Raw genomic sequence first — 15,262 nt, forward strand, 5'->3', positions numbered from 1 at the left:
GGCTGAACAGCTTTTACTCTGACTTCATCATAAAGAAGCAACAACTAAGGTTGCCAATTTTGGTTGGACATATTCCTAGAGGTTTCTTAGCATGACATAATCGTTAATTAAAGATTAATTAACTCCTGGAGACGCCAAGCCAATCCTGGAGGGTTGGCAACCGTAGCAACAACCCCAGTTTAACCACACACTGTTTCTAAATCCTTTGTGCCTTCTTAAACAACTGGTCTAAAGAATAATGAAATGCTCTACTAGAACCCATTTCCTTCTCCACATTAAACAAATCTTTAAAAAATACAGAGGAGAACTTAAAACTGATATTTGCAATGAAGTTGGTGTCTAAGAAGCCATTCTGTGTTTAACTCACCCACGTATGTGTCTAGGTATTTTCATGTAACATTTTAGTGCCACAATACCCAGATCCAACAAAATCAGTGAATGGCAATGTTACTATTGATGGTTTGTTTAGTCAACAGGTGTCAGAAAAAAGAAAGTAAAATTTTACAGTCTTCCTGAAACAAACACTAACAAGGTCATCTTGATGCTATTTCAACTAAGATTGAAACACATCTGGTATACAAGGTAATACCATGGAAAAGAGTGTTTAAGATCTGTTATTTAAAAAATCATTTCCTTTCCACTGCACAAATTTTATGCTAAAGAAATGGACATTGATTTCAAGCTATATCATGCAGTTGCCCTCTTTAAATAGCAGGCAATTTCAGCAGTCCACACAATTCTTAAGTAGACCACATTTTCAGCCATTAGCTTCCTTATGAAAAGAGATGTCATGTTTATCGTCAGTTTTATGGGATATCTTTTCATTGTCACTACTTGGAATGACAAATGTATCCATATAACGTAAGCATAGTGTAATCCAACTTCATGAAGGCTATAACAAAGCAGTTGTGGTAGAGATGGTTGAGTGGTTTGTTCATGTGGAGTAGCAGATTTCTTTTAAATAAATATTATTTTGTTTTTGAAGAATTACTGCTTGTGTGTCCATCCTTGAGCGGAAGGCTGTATCGAGGTCCTTTGAAGGGTTAGCAAGATTAGCTTGCTCTGGGGAGCCCTCTGTGGGATGGAGACAAGCCCCCTGGCAACACCTTGGAAATTCTTCTAGGGTGGACCACTACCGTATCACCCCTTTGGATAAAGCAAATTGCATAGTCTTAGGCAAACCATTATTGGAATGCTTGAGGTTCATAGTCTGGGGTACCAAATTGGTGCCCCGAAAGGGTGGGCTCGAGGCGCTGTTTGAATCCTGGAGCTAGTTTTAGTGTCCCACACCAATTTGAGAGCTAACAAATTGGCATCCCTGAATTGGTTGGCTGCAATGAGAGTGGTACTCTCAGACAGAGAAGAAAAGAAAGAAAGAAATCATGCAGTTTGTAAAAGACAGAACTGTGCATTAAAGGAGGAATTAAGAGCAAGCAAAGGAATAATAGCTGCCATAAAAGCTGGAAATAATGAAGAGGTGGAATTGGATGAAGAGAATTTAGGTCTTCCTGGTTCTGAAGATTACTCTAAAGAGAGCTTTCTGGAACTCTACAAACCATTAAATGAGGAGCTGGAAGAATTGCGGAGGCCACCTCACTTAGCTCCAATTATTACTGCCACAGTAACTAAAACCACTGTGAAAGGAAACTGGGGAAGTCGAGAAGAAAGACTAGAAGAAAGACCAAATACCCCTGAACAGGATAGGTCTTTGGGAACATCTATGGGACCCTTAAATGGGAATACAGTGGTAGGTTGCTTAGCCAAGACATCAGGGATGCTTGGGTTAACAAGGAGTGATCCCTCAGCTTTAATAAAGGAATGTATGAGTCCAGATGAATTTTCTGGACTTCCTTATGATATACAGGGTGGAGGAAAAAGAGAAACAGCTATAATACAAAGGGAAATTTAAAAATTTTTCTTCCCTAGTGAAGATCTAGTTCTGTGGTTCCACAGGGAGAAACCATGATCAAGGGAAAGGCCAGAACCATATATAGCTAGGAAGAGATTATTATATAGGCCCTCTGGAATCATCCTATTAGGCTTTCCAGTATTATATGATTCCCTTTGAATTTAAAAGGGCATTAATGCTGGGATTTGATCCAACAATTAGAATGGCACTGATTTCTGATGATCCTGCTCAAACTCCTTTACACCATACAGAAGAAAAAGCAAAAAGATTGAATGAAATACAAAGGGAAATGATGCCACCCCCAAGAGGAAAATCTGAAAGAGTATCAGTGATAACCTTCTCCAATAATGATCGAAGGGAAACCAGCAAAATAAAGGGGAAGTAAATAGAGGAGAAAATAAAAATAGAAGAATAGTTCCTTATGAACAAAGGATAAATGATCCAGGAAGAAATTGGCTTTGGAGAAAATTATTACAGTGTGAACCTAATGAGCAAATTAATGGGTTATCTACAGAAGAGTTACTTCAGAGGTTAGCTAATCATGAAAGGACTGTGCATATGGCCTGGTCTACACTACGCGTTTAAATCGAATTTAGCAGCGTTAAACCGATTTAACCCTGCACCCGTCCACACAACGAGGCCCTTTATATGGATATAAAGGGCTCTTTAAACTGATTTCTGTACTCCTCCCCGACGAGAGGAGTAGCGCTGAAATCGGTATTGCCATGTCGGATTAGGGTTAGTGTGGCCGCAAATCGACGGAATTGGCCTCCGGGCAGTATCCCACAGTGCACCAATGTGACCGCTCTGGAAAGCAATCTGAACTCAGATACACTGGCCAGGTAGACAGGAAAAGCCCCGTGAACTTTTGAATTTAATTTCCTGTTTGCCCAGCGTGGAGCTCTGATCAGCATGGGTGGCGATGCAGTCCCAAATCCAAAAAGAGCTCTAGCATGGACCGTACAGGAGATACTGGATCTGATCGCTGTATGGGGAGACAAATCTGTTCTATCAGAGCTCCGTTACAGAAGACGAAATGCCAAAGCATTTGAAAAAATCTCCAGGCTATGATAGACAGAGGCCACAAGCTGTGTGACAAGCGTAATGGAAAGCCAAAGAATCCAATGGACGCTCATGGAGGGAGGGAGGGGGTACTGAGGACTCCAGCTATCCCACAGTCCTCGCAGTCTCCGAAAAGCATTTGCATTCTTGGCTGAGCTCCCAATGCCTGAAGGGTCAAAAACATTTTCCCGGGTGTTTCAGGGTATATGTCGTCAATTTACACCCTTCCCCCCCCGAAAGAAAAGGGAAAAAAAACGTTTCTTGCCTTTTTTCAGTGTCACCCTATGTCTACTGCATGCTGCTGGTAGACGGGGTGCTGCAGCGCTGAACACCAGCATCCCCTTCCCGGTGGCAGACGGTTCAGTATGACTGCTATCCGTCATCATCTTCAGCCCGTGAGTGCTCCTGGCTGGCCTCGGTGAGGTCGGCCGGGAGTGCCTGGGTAAAAATGGGAATGACTCCTGGTCATTCCCAGCAGATGGTACAGAACGGCTGGTAACCATCCTCATCATAGCAACTGGGGGCAGAGCTCCATCAACCCCCCCTTTCACGTCTAAAGAAAAGATTCTGTACTGCCTGGACTATCATAGCAGTGGGAGGCTGGTCTCCTCTCCCCCCGACCCTTTAATGTCCTGCCTGGACTAACATAGCAGCTGGAGGATTCCTCCCCCTCATTTTATCTCACTAAAAAGTCAGTGTTTCTTATTCCTGCATTCTTTATTACTTCATCACACAAATGGGGGGACACTGCCACGGTAGCCTAGGAGGGTTGGGGGAGGAGGGAAGCAACAGGTGGGGTTGTTGCAGGGGCACCCCCTAGAATGGCATGCAGCTCATCATTTCTGCGGGATCTCTGGGGCTCTGACACAGAGCGGCTGTGCTCTCTGGTTCCCTAGTACACTTGCCCCATATTCTAGGCAGGACTGACTCTATTTTTAGACAAAACCTAAAGAAGGGAATGACCCGGGGAGTCATTCCCATTTTTGTCCATGCGCCCCCGGCCGACCTCAGCGAGGCCAGCCAGGAGCACCCATGACAGCAGCAGACGGTACAGAACGACTGATAACCATCATCTCATCGCCAATTTACAATGGCAGATGGTATAATAGGGATGGTAACCGTCTCTGCTACCTTGCAAAGGCAAATGAATGCTGCTGTGTAGCAGTGCAGTACCACGTCTGTCAGCAGCATCCAGTACACATATGGTGACAGTGACAAAAGGCAAAACGGGCTCCATGGTTGCCATGCTATTGCATCTGCCAGGGCAATCCAGGGGAAAAGGGCGCAAAATGATTGTCTGCCGTTGCTTTCACAGAAGAAGGATTGAGTGATGACATTTACCCAGAATCACCCACGACACTGTTTTTGCATTGGGATCTCAACCCAGAATTCCAATGGGCAGGGGAGACTGCGGGAACTATGAGATAGCTACGGGATAGCTACCCACAGTGCAACGCTCTGGAAATCAACGCTAGCCTCGGTACATGGACGCACACCGCCGAATTAATGTGCTTAGTGTGGCCACGTGCACTTGACTTTATACAATCTGTTTTACAAAACCGCTTTATGTAAAATCAGAATAATCCCGTAGTGTAGACATGCCCTATGGCTACACCAAGTCTCAAGTATCAGGTATAGGGAGACCAAGTGCTCCACATCTCCGTGATAGCAGCAAAAGATCATGCTGATTTAGTGGCACATTTACAAATGGATAATGTGGGGAGATGTACTGTATGTGTGGAATTTAATCCGGGAGCGTTCAGACAGAATATGTTAATAGATAGAGATGGCACATTTTCTTTAGTAAGTACCAAGAATAAAAATTTATTTGGATCCCTTGTAATAACAAGGAAATTACAGGGATTTAATGAAGCAAAGTTGCTCCATTTAGTGCTCCAATTTATTTTCAATTAGGAACAAAACAAGTAAAGGAACAGTTTGGATTAATAAATCTTAATGGGTGATGGAATAATAGGTGTTGATATATTAAAAAGGCTCAGATTAATAGTAGATTTTGTAAATAAGGTATTATGGGAAATACCTTCTGATAGGATCAAAACTTTAGATCAACTAATTGTTATTGAAGCAGGATATAGGTTAGCCACTATTAAGGCTGTCGAGGAAATAAAATGGCTGATTGGCCCGCAGAAGTTTTGAAAATTGCACAAAAACACAAAGAGGTCTGGACTACTGATAAGGCACAATGTGGAAAAATTGAAGCAGAGGTATTAATTACTGGATCTGATCCTGCACCACAAAGACAATATAAATATCCTAAGGAAGCGGAACCCAGTTTAATGAAGATTATTCAAGGACTTTTGGATCAGGGAGTTATAGTAGAACAACAAAGTATAAATAATCCAGCCATTTGGCGAGTTTTAAAAACAGAGGCTAAAACCTGGAAGTTAATCATCAATCTTAGACCTCTTAATAAAGTAACACCAATGACTGCTCCAGTGGTAGCAAAATATCCTGAAGTAATTGGTTACATAATGGGAAGAGCATGGTGGTTTACAGTCTTGGATCTAGCAAGTGTCTTCTTTGCCATACCTGTACATCCAGACTTCTGGTATAACTTTGCTTTTACATTGCAGGGACAACAGTTCTGTTTCTCCCGAACTCCCCAGGGTTTTCATAACTCACCAGCTGTTTGTCATATGCATGTGAATAAGATGTGGGATAAGATGTCCAGTAAGGATAACATCATCATGTAAGTAGATGATATCCTCATTAGTACAAAAACTAAGGAAGAAAATCTAGAAATATTAGATCAAGTTTTACAAAAAATAAAGGAAACTGGGTTTAAGGTTAGTCCAGCGAAAGCTCAAATATGCCAGCACTGAGTTAATTACCTGGGAATGACATTAGGACAGGAAGGACAATCACCAGAGAAACAAAGGGTGGGATGATTGCAAAAGTTACCAGCCCCTACAGATATATCAACCTTAAGGTCATTCTTAGGCATGACTAATTTCACCAGAGATTTTATGAGAATTATGCAAAAAAAGCTAGCCCACTGTATAAGTTACTAAGAAGGGTAATGAACGGGGATTAGAACAGCAGGAAGCATTCTCTCAGCTGAAGAAGGCAGTAGTACTAGCCCCAGCTTTAGCATATCCAAAGGTGGGACAACCTTTTGTACTTCAATTAGTTATGACTAGCAGTGGAATGAGTGCGTCTTAGGCCGAGAACATGGTACAGGTCTTGTCCAGTAGCATATGCTTCTAAGATTCTTAATGGAGTAGAACATTTACTCCTCATGAAAAAGTAGTATTAGCATTAGTTTGAGCTTTTCAACATTGGAAATATTTAGTGGGGCTATCCCCAGTGCTTCTGAAAACACCTCATTCACCTATAAAATATGTACTAATGGAAAAAAATTAATGGTGGACATGTTTCTAGTGATAGAGACAGTGGTTTCAGTTCAGACACAGAATCAGATGATGAGGAAATTCCAGAATTAGTTATCTGTCTGTTATTTCTGGACAATGGGAGGCCACTCTAATTCCGAATATGATAAATCTACCAGGTATTCAGATAGGCATATTTTGCCATTTAGATACTGCATCCTCATTTTCTTTGCAGAATACAAATATTGAGGGAGCCAATTTCATAGCCCTGCAGACTGGAGATATTTATCTGATACAGTCAGAATTTGGGGAACAGATCCGAGTACCAGTGAGCCAGCTCATCACAATTGGGACCAGGGCCGGCTCCAGACCCCAGCACGCCAAGCAGGCACGTGGGGCGGCATTGTCCTGGCAGGGCGGCATTTGGATCTGGCGGACCTTCCGCATTCATGCCTGCGGGAGGTCCACCGGAGCCCTGGGACGAGCGGACCTGCTGCAGGCATGACTGCGGAGGGTCCCCTCTTCCCGCGGCTCCGCTTGAGCTCCCGCAGGCATGACTGCGGTGGGTGCACTGGTCCCGCGGCTTGGACGGAGCTCCCACAGGCATGCCTGCAGATGCTCCACCGGAGCCGCGGGACCACGGGACCGTCCGCAGGCACTTCTGCCCCGGCCGCGGAACCGGGGAAGGATGGCGTGAACGGCGCGGCGCGCCGCCCTGCTTGGGGCGGCGGAATTTCTAGAGCCGCCCCTGATTGGGGCTGGACAACAGGTTATCCAGATCTGAGATTTGGATTAATGGATAGAGGCAGAGATGGCTATGGGGTTCTTGGCGTGGATGTAATTAGGCAACTGTATCGTCTAGTTGATATAAATGGATGACTTCTATGGAGCAATTGAAAATCACGGTTAACATTTTTCTCTCTCTTGAAATAAGAAGTTAGTATAAGAAAAGTTGTTGGCATGAATAGTTTAGGATAAGGAATATAAGGGACAGCCAGGAAAAATAAGTTCAAGGATAGTTTTATAGGTAAATAAGATAGACTAAAAGGCAATAGATGAATAGGATAAGGATTGTAATTCTAAGGATCAATAGAATAGGAATTATAGGAAAGTGTAGAATAAAATTGGAATAATTTGTAAAATTAATAGGATAGGATAGATAAGATAGTGAATGATATGCTTATTTAAAATAGGAAAAGAGAAAAATGTATATTGGTGATTTGATAGTTTTAAAAATAAAATGTCAATTTACTATTTGAAAAGGAAAGAGTCTTTTTGTTATTTCTTTCAGACAGATCAGATGATAGAGGATGCTGTTCTAGTCATCTTGGATCTTCTGGGTGTTTCTGGCTATTGGATTCTGCTGTGTTGGTGTGAATTTGGACGAAATACCAGCGATCCGATGGGCCAAATCTTACCCCCATAATTATGCTTTTGCCAATAATATTGAGGAATGCGTTTTTACAATCTCAAAGGTAGAGAATAAACAGAGGACAGTAAAAGTAGTAATGGGACCTGTCCGAATTATAGAATTCATTACACAAAATCATATGGATAGAATGCTTATCACTGATGATGCCCATAAATAGGATATTCTATTTGATGATCAAGGAGAAGGAAATTTGATGCACCAAAGAGCGGGTGGAAAATCACCACAGCCCTCAGAATGTACATGGAAATTTCAGGAAGGGACATGCACAATATGTGGTAGAGTAGTAAGCATTGGACTGTGGCAGTGTGCACTAATAGAAGGATTAAAGATACAGTAGTTGCACGCTCACCTAATCTTTTGATAAGTTCAAAAAGAACAAAAGTAAATCTGGATACGAAACAACCATACAATGGATCAAAGCCAATAAAATAGCTACTATCAAGTCTCAAGAGCGTGTTTTTACAATTCAAAAAAATAATAAGCCTAGAGTAATAACAATTATAATGGGGCCCATGGGAATTATAGAGTCTGGTGCACATAATCAGAAAGGTAAAACACTTGTTATATATTATACTGTTCATAAATGTTCTATTACATATGCCCCTCAAGGTTGAGAGCATATAATGACCCATCCTGATTACTATACTGCACCAAAACCCTCTATATGCGATTGGGACACTACTGATAATGTGGGTAAAATATGGGGGGAAATAGTAAGAACTGGGCACTGGCAATGTGCAGTGATAGATGGATCTACAATAATCGCATGCTCAAATAATCTTACTATACATCCAGATCAGAACTCTTCATGTGCTATTATAGCATGGTACATCCCTAAATGGAGTGCAAAAAATAGTGGAACAGTAACTGTATAATGGTATCATAATTTTGTTAAAAAAAAAAGCTAAATTTCAGGTAATTGATCCTTGAGGAGGAATTAGTAAAAAAAGATATTCAATATAAATTACATTCCGAAATTATATATAGGAGTCAATTAAATTTACAAGTACCTTGGTATACACACATAATAAACAACAGTGAGTGTATGGAAGAAAGTAGAGGCCAACTCTTATTTCACTATTGGTTTGAAGGCAATATGAATATAAAAAGAAAGCGAGGAGAGGGAACATGGAGAATCACTGGTCCTCAGATAGACTATACTTTTACTATTTTATGGATATCTAAACCTAAATCAATTGATATTGGACCGTATGTAGTAAAAGAAGATATTAAGATAATAGACCCACTTACTCCTTAAAGAAAACAATGATAGACTTAGTTACCATGGATATTTTGCATCAAAAACCACAATGTAGTAAATATATTGGACTTTTATTTGAAAGATGGAAATCCAACTTTTATTGAAAGCTCCTGCTAATAGAAAGAAAAGAAGTTTGATGGATACACTCTTAGGAGGAACAGGTACAGGGCTTGGAATATTAAATAGTATAGATGAACAGGTATTGACTAATAAGTTAAAGGCAGTGGGACAACATTTGGGAGCTGTGTCTAAACCTTTGACAACATCTTTAAATGATATAAATACTAGGCATTACCTTATAGCCGCTTTACTCCCTGGCTGGGAAAAGTTGCAAAAGAGCAGATCATTTAGCCATCTTAAACACAGTGGAGGTGTTACAAAGCAGGGCCGTCTTTAGCCATACGCAGCATACGCGGCTGTGTAGGGCACCCTAAAGTTTGGGGTCTTCCTGGGTCTGACCCTTCCAGCATGCTCCCTCCACAGTCTGGCTGCTGCAGCCTGGTGAGGCTTCCTCCAGAGGGGATCTAGTACTTAAAAGTGAAATAGCCTCCCAGACCTATTAGCACAACATTGAAACTGTTAAAGAGCCATCCAAGTGGTAATGAAGCCATTTAACAGGCATTTGCCAAGCCCCAGGTATATATACTGTCAGTTTCTGAATGTACTGACAGAAACAGTTGTGCATTACTGTACTATTTACATGTTAGTCTACAGGACCTTAGTTTAAAATTTGCTTTAAAATATTTCTTTAGTGTGTTGCTAAAGATTATAAAATCACATCTCTAAAAAATCCTTGCTTAGAGTTTTAGATGCATAATCTGAGTATTCATCTTTAGCCTTAACTGCTTGGTTCTTCAGACACATAGTTTTTTTAAATAAATCCTTCAAAAGACCACCCTTATCTAAAATACACATACGAGCCCAGGCTGCCATCAAGCATAGGGGCACCAGTTTATAAATACTGCATAGGGCCCCATAAATTCTAAGAACAGCCCTTTTACAAAGTAATGTATCTCTGGCATTGGCATGTATACAATCACAGACTTGGAGCAATGATGTGGTAGAACATATTATACGAGATGGAATGAGTGGAATTTTACCCTTAGAAATAAGAAGTATAATGTGGAAACGTGCCACTAAGGATGAACAAAGGTAATGTTCATGGTGGAAGATGGTAAACTTCACATACAATCCTCAATTAAACCAAGTTACTACATATATAATTATGATATCTAATGCCTGAACTGAATGGCTATCTCCTATCAAAGCACTTGGGTTAAATGTTAACACCAATGTAACACAGTCAATAGAACACAAATTCTGAGCGATAAGAAAAGTAAGACATGGAAAATTGGGGAACTTGAGGCTTGTATGGCAGAACGTGGAATTGAATATGTTTGTAATAATGCAATCCAACTGTGATGGGCCAGGTGCCCCAGCGCCCCCTCGCGGCAGGGGCGGGCTGGGGCCTAGCACTGCACCACTCGCTTGTCTTCCGGCCTGCCTCTGGTAGCCGGCGTATCACGGCCTAGTGGCCAGAGTCTATGGACACCAGCGGCGAGTCCGTAACCGCCCCTCTCGGGGCGGGGCGCGACCTAGCGGCTGGAGTCATAGCGCCCGGGGGGTAGCGCGGCCTAGCGGCCGGAGTCCATGCGCAGTCCATAAGCCCCTCTTTGGGGCGGTAGTGTGGCCTGGCGTCTTTGGGGCGGGTAGTGTGGCCTGGCGGCCCCCCTCGGGGTGGGGTATCACGGGGTGGGGTAGGGGGACTCGGGCCCGCCCTCTCCTCCGAGTCCCGACTCAGGGCCCTGATTGTGGCAAGCTCTCCTTGCCACCCGCTCGGCGGGGATCCGCCCGCAACACGGCGGTACTGCAGCTTTAAGGCTGTCAGTTTCTAAAGTCCCCTGGGTCACTTCCTACCCGTCTAGTCGGACGTTGGCGTTGTGGGAGCGGTTCCCCGTAGGTCCCTCCGGCCGGCGTCCCTCTCCGGGTCTCCTCTGCCCGGCTGACGTCCCGGTCCAGGCTCCTGGCTCTCCTCCCGCAGGAGCTGGGTGGTCAGCCCAGACTGAGCAGACCTGCAGGCTTTTATACTGGTCTGCCAGTTGGAGCATGCCCAGCAGAACTTCCTGGGTGTGGCTTCCTCTGCTAGTAGAGAAGGGTTAACCCCTGCTGTACCAGTGCGGGCTGCCCTGCCCGTCACACCCTCCCCTTAAGACAGCCGCGGCGGCCGACCCTGGACTCCTGCCTCCCTTCCTCCTCCCGATGCGGGAGAAGAAGTCGCCTGGCCGATGTGACACAGGGTTGGAGGGACAGGTACCACCGCATGATCCGGTTATTTGTCTCCTTCATACTATTAATCCATCGGAGGCGCGTGATCAGTCACCAAGGAAAAGGGGTTCCCCAATAGGTAGTACCGTAGTGCCTCAACCGCCCACTTTACTGCCAGGGCCTCGCGTTCTCTGGTGGAGTACCGGGGGGAACAGCTTGCGGCTGAGGTACAAGACCGGGTGTTCTTCGTCCCCTACCTCCTGTGACAGTACGCCCCCAGTCCCACCTCCAAGGCGTCTGTCTGTAGGATAAAGGGTTTTGAAAAATCGGTTGGACTAGTAGGGTTAATTGTTCTTTCAGGCGCGCGAAGGCTTTTCGCAGCCCTCCGGGGTTGTGAACTGCGTGTCAATTCCGTTGTTAGGCACAAACCGCCGATAGTACCCAGCCCCAAGAACTGTCGGACTTGCCGCTTGGTTGTGGGCGCCTCAACGCTTCCACCTTATCTACGAGGGCGGATCTGACCCCGACCAGCCCAGGTAAGTCACCTCCTTCTGGCCCAGGTGACATTAATACCTGCAGAACTTCAGTCAGGTGTTGTAGATGTTCCTCCCAAGTGTTACTGTAGATGACAATGTCATCGATGCGCTGCGCGCGTATTCGTTGTGGGCGTTCAGCACCTGGTTCATGAGTCGCTGGAAGGTCGCGCGGCCCGTGCAATCCGAATCATCGTAAACTGGTAGAGTCCGGCGTTGGAAATGCTGTCTTTCTCGTGAGGCCGGGATCTGCCAATATCCCTTCAAGTCCAGGGTGGAGATGAACTCGGCTTTTCCTAGCCGCTCTAGCAGCTCGTCCACCATGGGATAGGCATCAAACCGTGAAATTGCATTTACCTTCGGAAGTCGATGCAAAACCTGACTGTTCCGTCTGGCTTGGGGACCAATACTAAGGGACTCCTCCATTCACTCCGCGACTCTTCCACCACCCCTAAGGCTAACATCAGCCCGAGTTCCTCCTTCACTGTCTCCCACATCTTCCTGGGAGCGGGCGGTGTGTCCCGCACTTTGTGTCCTGGAATGGTAGCGATGTGGTGGTTTGCTAACGTGGTTCGCCGGGTCGTGTTGACAAAACCACGAACGCCGCCACCAGTCGTTCTACCTGGTCCCGCTGGGCTGGGTAGCTCGCGGCCTATGTCTGCCGTCCCGGCTGCCTCGGCTCTCCACCAGCGGCCCCAATTCTGGTTCTGGCGGGTATGGGGCTATCAGCAGGCCCTCTCGGTCCCTCCAGGCCTTAAGGAGGTTCACGTGGTAGATCTGGGTATCCCTCCTCCGCCCGGACAACCTCATAATCGGCCGACCGCCCCATCCGCCTGACCACTTCAAAGGGGCCCTGCCACTTGGCCAGCAGCTTGGACTCTGAGGAAGGAAGTAGCAAGAGGACCCGATCCTGGCTGAAGTTCGTACCTTGGCCCCCTTGTTATACTGAGCCTCCTGAGTCTGCTGAGCTCTGCAGCTGGAGGATATACTGCACCGATCCCGAACACGGGTCTCCTGCTCTTCCCAGGTTTCCTTAGGAGATCAAGGATACCCCTAGGCTTCCTCCCGTAGAGGAGTTCAAAGGGGAGAACCCGTGGACTGGGGTACCTCCGCGCGAAGAGGAGTGCGGGGAGTAGTCTATCCCAGTGTCGGGGTCGTCTTCTACAAACTTCCTCAGCATGGCCTTCAAAGTGCAGCCATCCGTCTGGGGATGGTAGGCGGAGGTCTTTAGTGCCGGATGTTCAGCAGCCTACACAGCTCTGCCATCAACTTGATCCGTTAATATCTCCTCGGGATACCTGCCGTGGTGGACCTTAGTGGCACGCCGGGATAGCGTGTGGCATAATCGACCACCACCATGATGTACTTATGACCCGGCCGCTCTTTTCCAGGGGTCCCACGAGATCTAGGCCTATCCGGTCAAGGCGTCCCCACCACGGGCACTCTGGCATTCTGGGCAGGGCGCAATAGGTCTCGTACCTCTGCATGGATGCCCGGCCAAAAGAACCTCTGGGCCACCGCGTCTTCTCTCTGCCTAGGTGTCCCACGGCCACGGCGGGTGCAGACGGGACAAGTCCCCCGGGGAACCGGCCGCGGGACCAATAGCTGGCGTAGTTCTTCTTTGGATCTCAAAGGGGGGCCCTGTGGGCTGCGGGGGCGGGTCGTCCTCCCTGGTGGACTAGTCGCCTGTTCCCAAGCCCGGCTGAGAGTGGTATCAAGTCGGTGTCCACATCTAGCCAGCCGAAATCCCGGCCGCCCAGCCGTTCCCCAGTTCTCCTGCCTGGCGGCGGCCCCTAGCCTCCCTCAAGAGGCTTGTGAAACCCGGCCAGTCACGCCCTAGGACCACGGGGTGCGTGCATTTGGAGCCCCCCACACCCACACCGCGCCCGGTGTTGGGCCATCCCCATGGATGCACTGTAGCTGTCAGCCCTCCCCACTCTGGCCACCCGCGAGGCTCCAAGGCCCAGGCAGACCATCCACATCTCACACCGCAGCAGAACAATTCCGGCCCCGCCCGCCCCCCCCCCCCACCCAAACAATGCCGCCCATAAAGTACGGGTAATGCTGGCCTCCCCTCCCTACCCATCCTACCTGACCGCACCAGCGCCTCCCTCCGTTCCCGTCTCGGGGGTGGGGGGCGGGGGGGCTGCAGCGGGGCGGGGCCTCCTCCGTGGGGGGAGGTCCCGGGGTGTTGCCCCCCCGCCCCCGGTCTGGGGTGGTACGGGGGGGGGGGGGGCGACCGACGAGTCCCCCCCCCCCCCCTGGGCCTGGGCCTGTCCTCCCTGGCCGCCTGCTGCTGGCACCCCCTGGGTTGGCCTTCACGTCCCCATCTCGGCGGGGCGGTGTTCCTTCCGGCGGGGGGGGGCTCTTTCTGCAGGGGGCTAAGGAGCTGGACCTGAGAGGCGCTGCCCGCTTCCCGCCTGAGCCGCCCGCCGCCAGTTCCCGCCGGCGCCACCGGCCGGGCCGCGCGCCGCCCGGCTGCCGGCCTGCGGCTCGCCGGAGTCGCGTCGCGCGTAGGTCGGGGGGGGGGCCAGCCACTAAGATGGATGGCGCCTAAGATGGCGCTAAACCTTCCAGTCTCCAGAGGGGGCCTAAGTCCTTCGTTGGCGCGCGGCTGGGGCTGGGCCAGTCAGGCCAGTGCCATCGTCGGCCCAATGAGCGAGGGGGCACTGCATGGCGGTCGCGGTCTCAAAAGTCAAGGGGGAGGATCGGATCATCCCCATCCCCATCTTAGTTAGGCGGGCGGGGTCCGAGACCCTGACCGGGGTGCCTCGATGGCCCCCCGAGAGGAGCGGCCCCCGGTCCGTTAGCGCGCCGCCATCTGGTGAAACCAGCCCTCCCTGGTTCGCCTGTTGCTGGGCCGCCAGTTCCGGACCAACTGCTGCTGCTGTTCCTGTTGCTGGCGGCTTGTGCCTGCTGTTGGGCCGCCAGCTGCTGGAGCAGCTGCGCTTGCTGCTGCTGCTGTTGTTACTGTGGGCCCTATCGGCGCGCCGCTCACCCCCTGCAGGCGGCCATGCCGGGGCCACACGGTAGCTGCCCGGGCTGGCGGGCGGGGGGCCTGGCTGGGCGTCCGCTGGCAGCCGCTCGGCGCGGGCGCGCGCCTGCGCCTGCCGGGCCTCATAGCGCCGCCGGCCGGCGGGCGCAAGCGCGCTAGGGCAGCGGCAGCGCGCCGCATAGCGCGCCCGCGCGGCGGGGCAGCGGCGGGCGGCGGCCGCGCCGCCGAGCCCGCAAGCGCGCGGCCGCGGCGCCGGGCGGCGCGCGGCGCGGGCCGCGCGCAAGCGCCGGGCGGCCGCGCGGCGGGGCGGCGGAGCGCCGAAGCAGCGCCGCGGCTCGCGGCCGGGCGCGTAGCGCGCCGCGCGCCGCCCCGCAAGCGCGGCGGCGCGGCGCGGCGCGCGGCGAGCGCCGGCAGCGGGGCGGGGGCGGTGCAGCGGCGCCGCGGCGGCGTCGCGC

At 49.0% G+C, this 15,262-nt stretch overlaps 1 long non-coding RNA gene across 1 annotated transcript; it reads left to right on the plus strand.

Moving 5' to 3' along the window:
- Positions 1-469: 469 nt before the first annotated feature.
- LOC120400524 lies at positions 470-8,067 on the plus strand. Its single transcript, XR_005595883.1, has 3 exons — positions 470-582; positions 5,566-5,681; positions 7,613-8,067. It is a non-coding gene; the product is annotated as an uncharacterized LOC120400524 (long non-coding RNA).
- Positions 8,068-15,262: the final 7,195 nt, after the last annotated feature.

Source organism: Mauremys reevesii, linkage group 3, assembly GCF_016161935.1.
Source record: "Mauremys reevesii isolate NIE-2019 linkage group 3, ASM1616193v1, whole genome shotgun sequence".
Lineage (NCBI taxonomy): Eukaryota > Metazoa > Chordata > Testudines > Geoemydidae > Mauremys > Mauremys reevesii.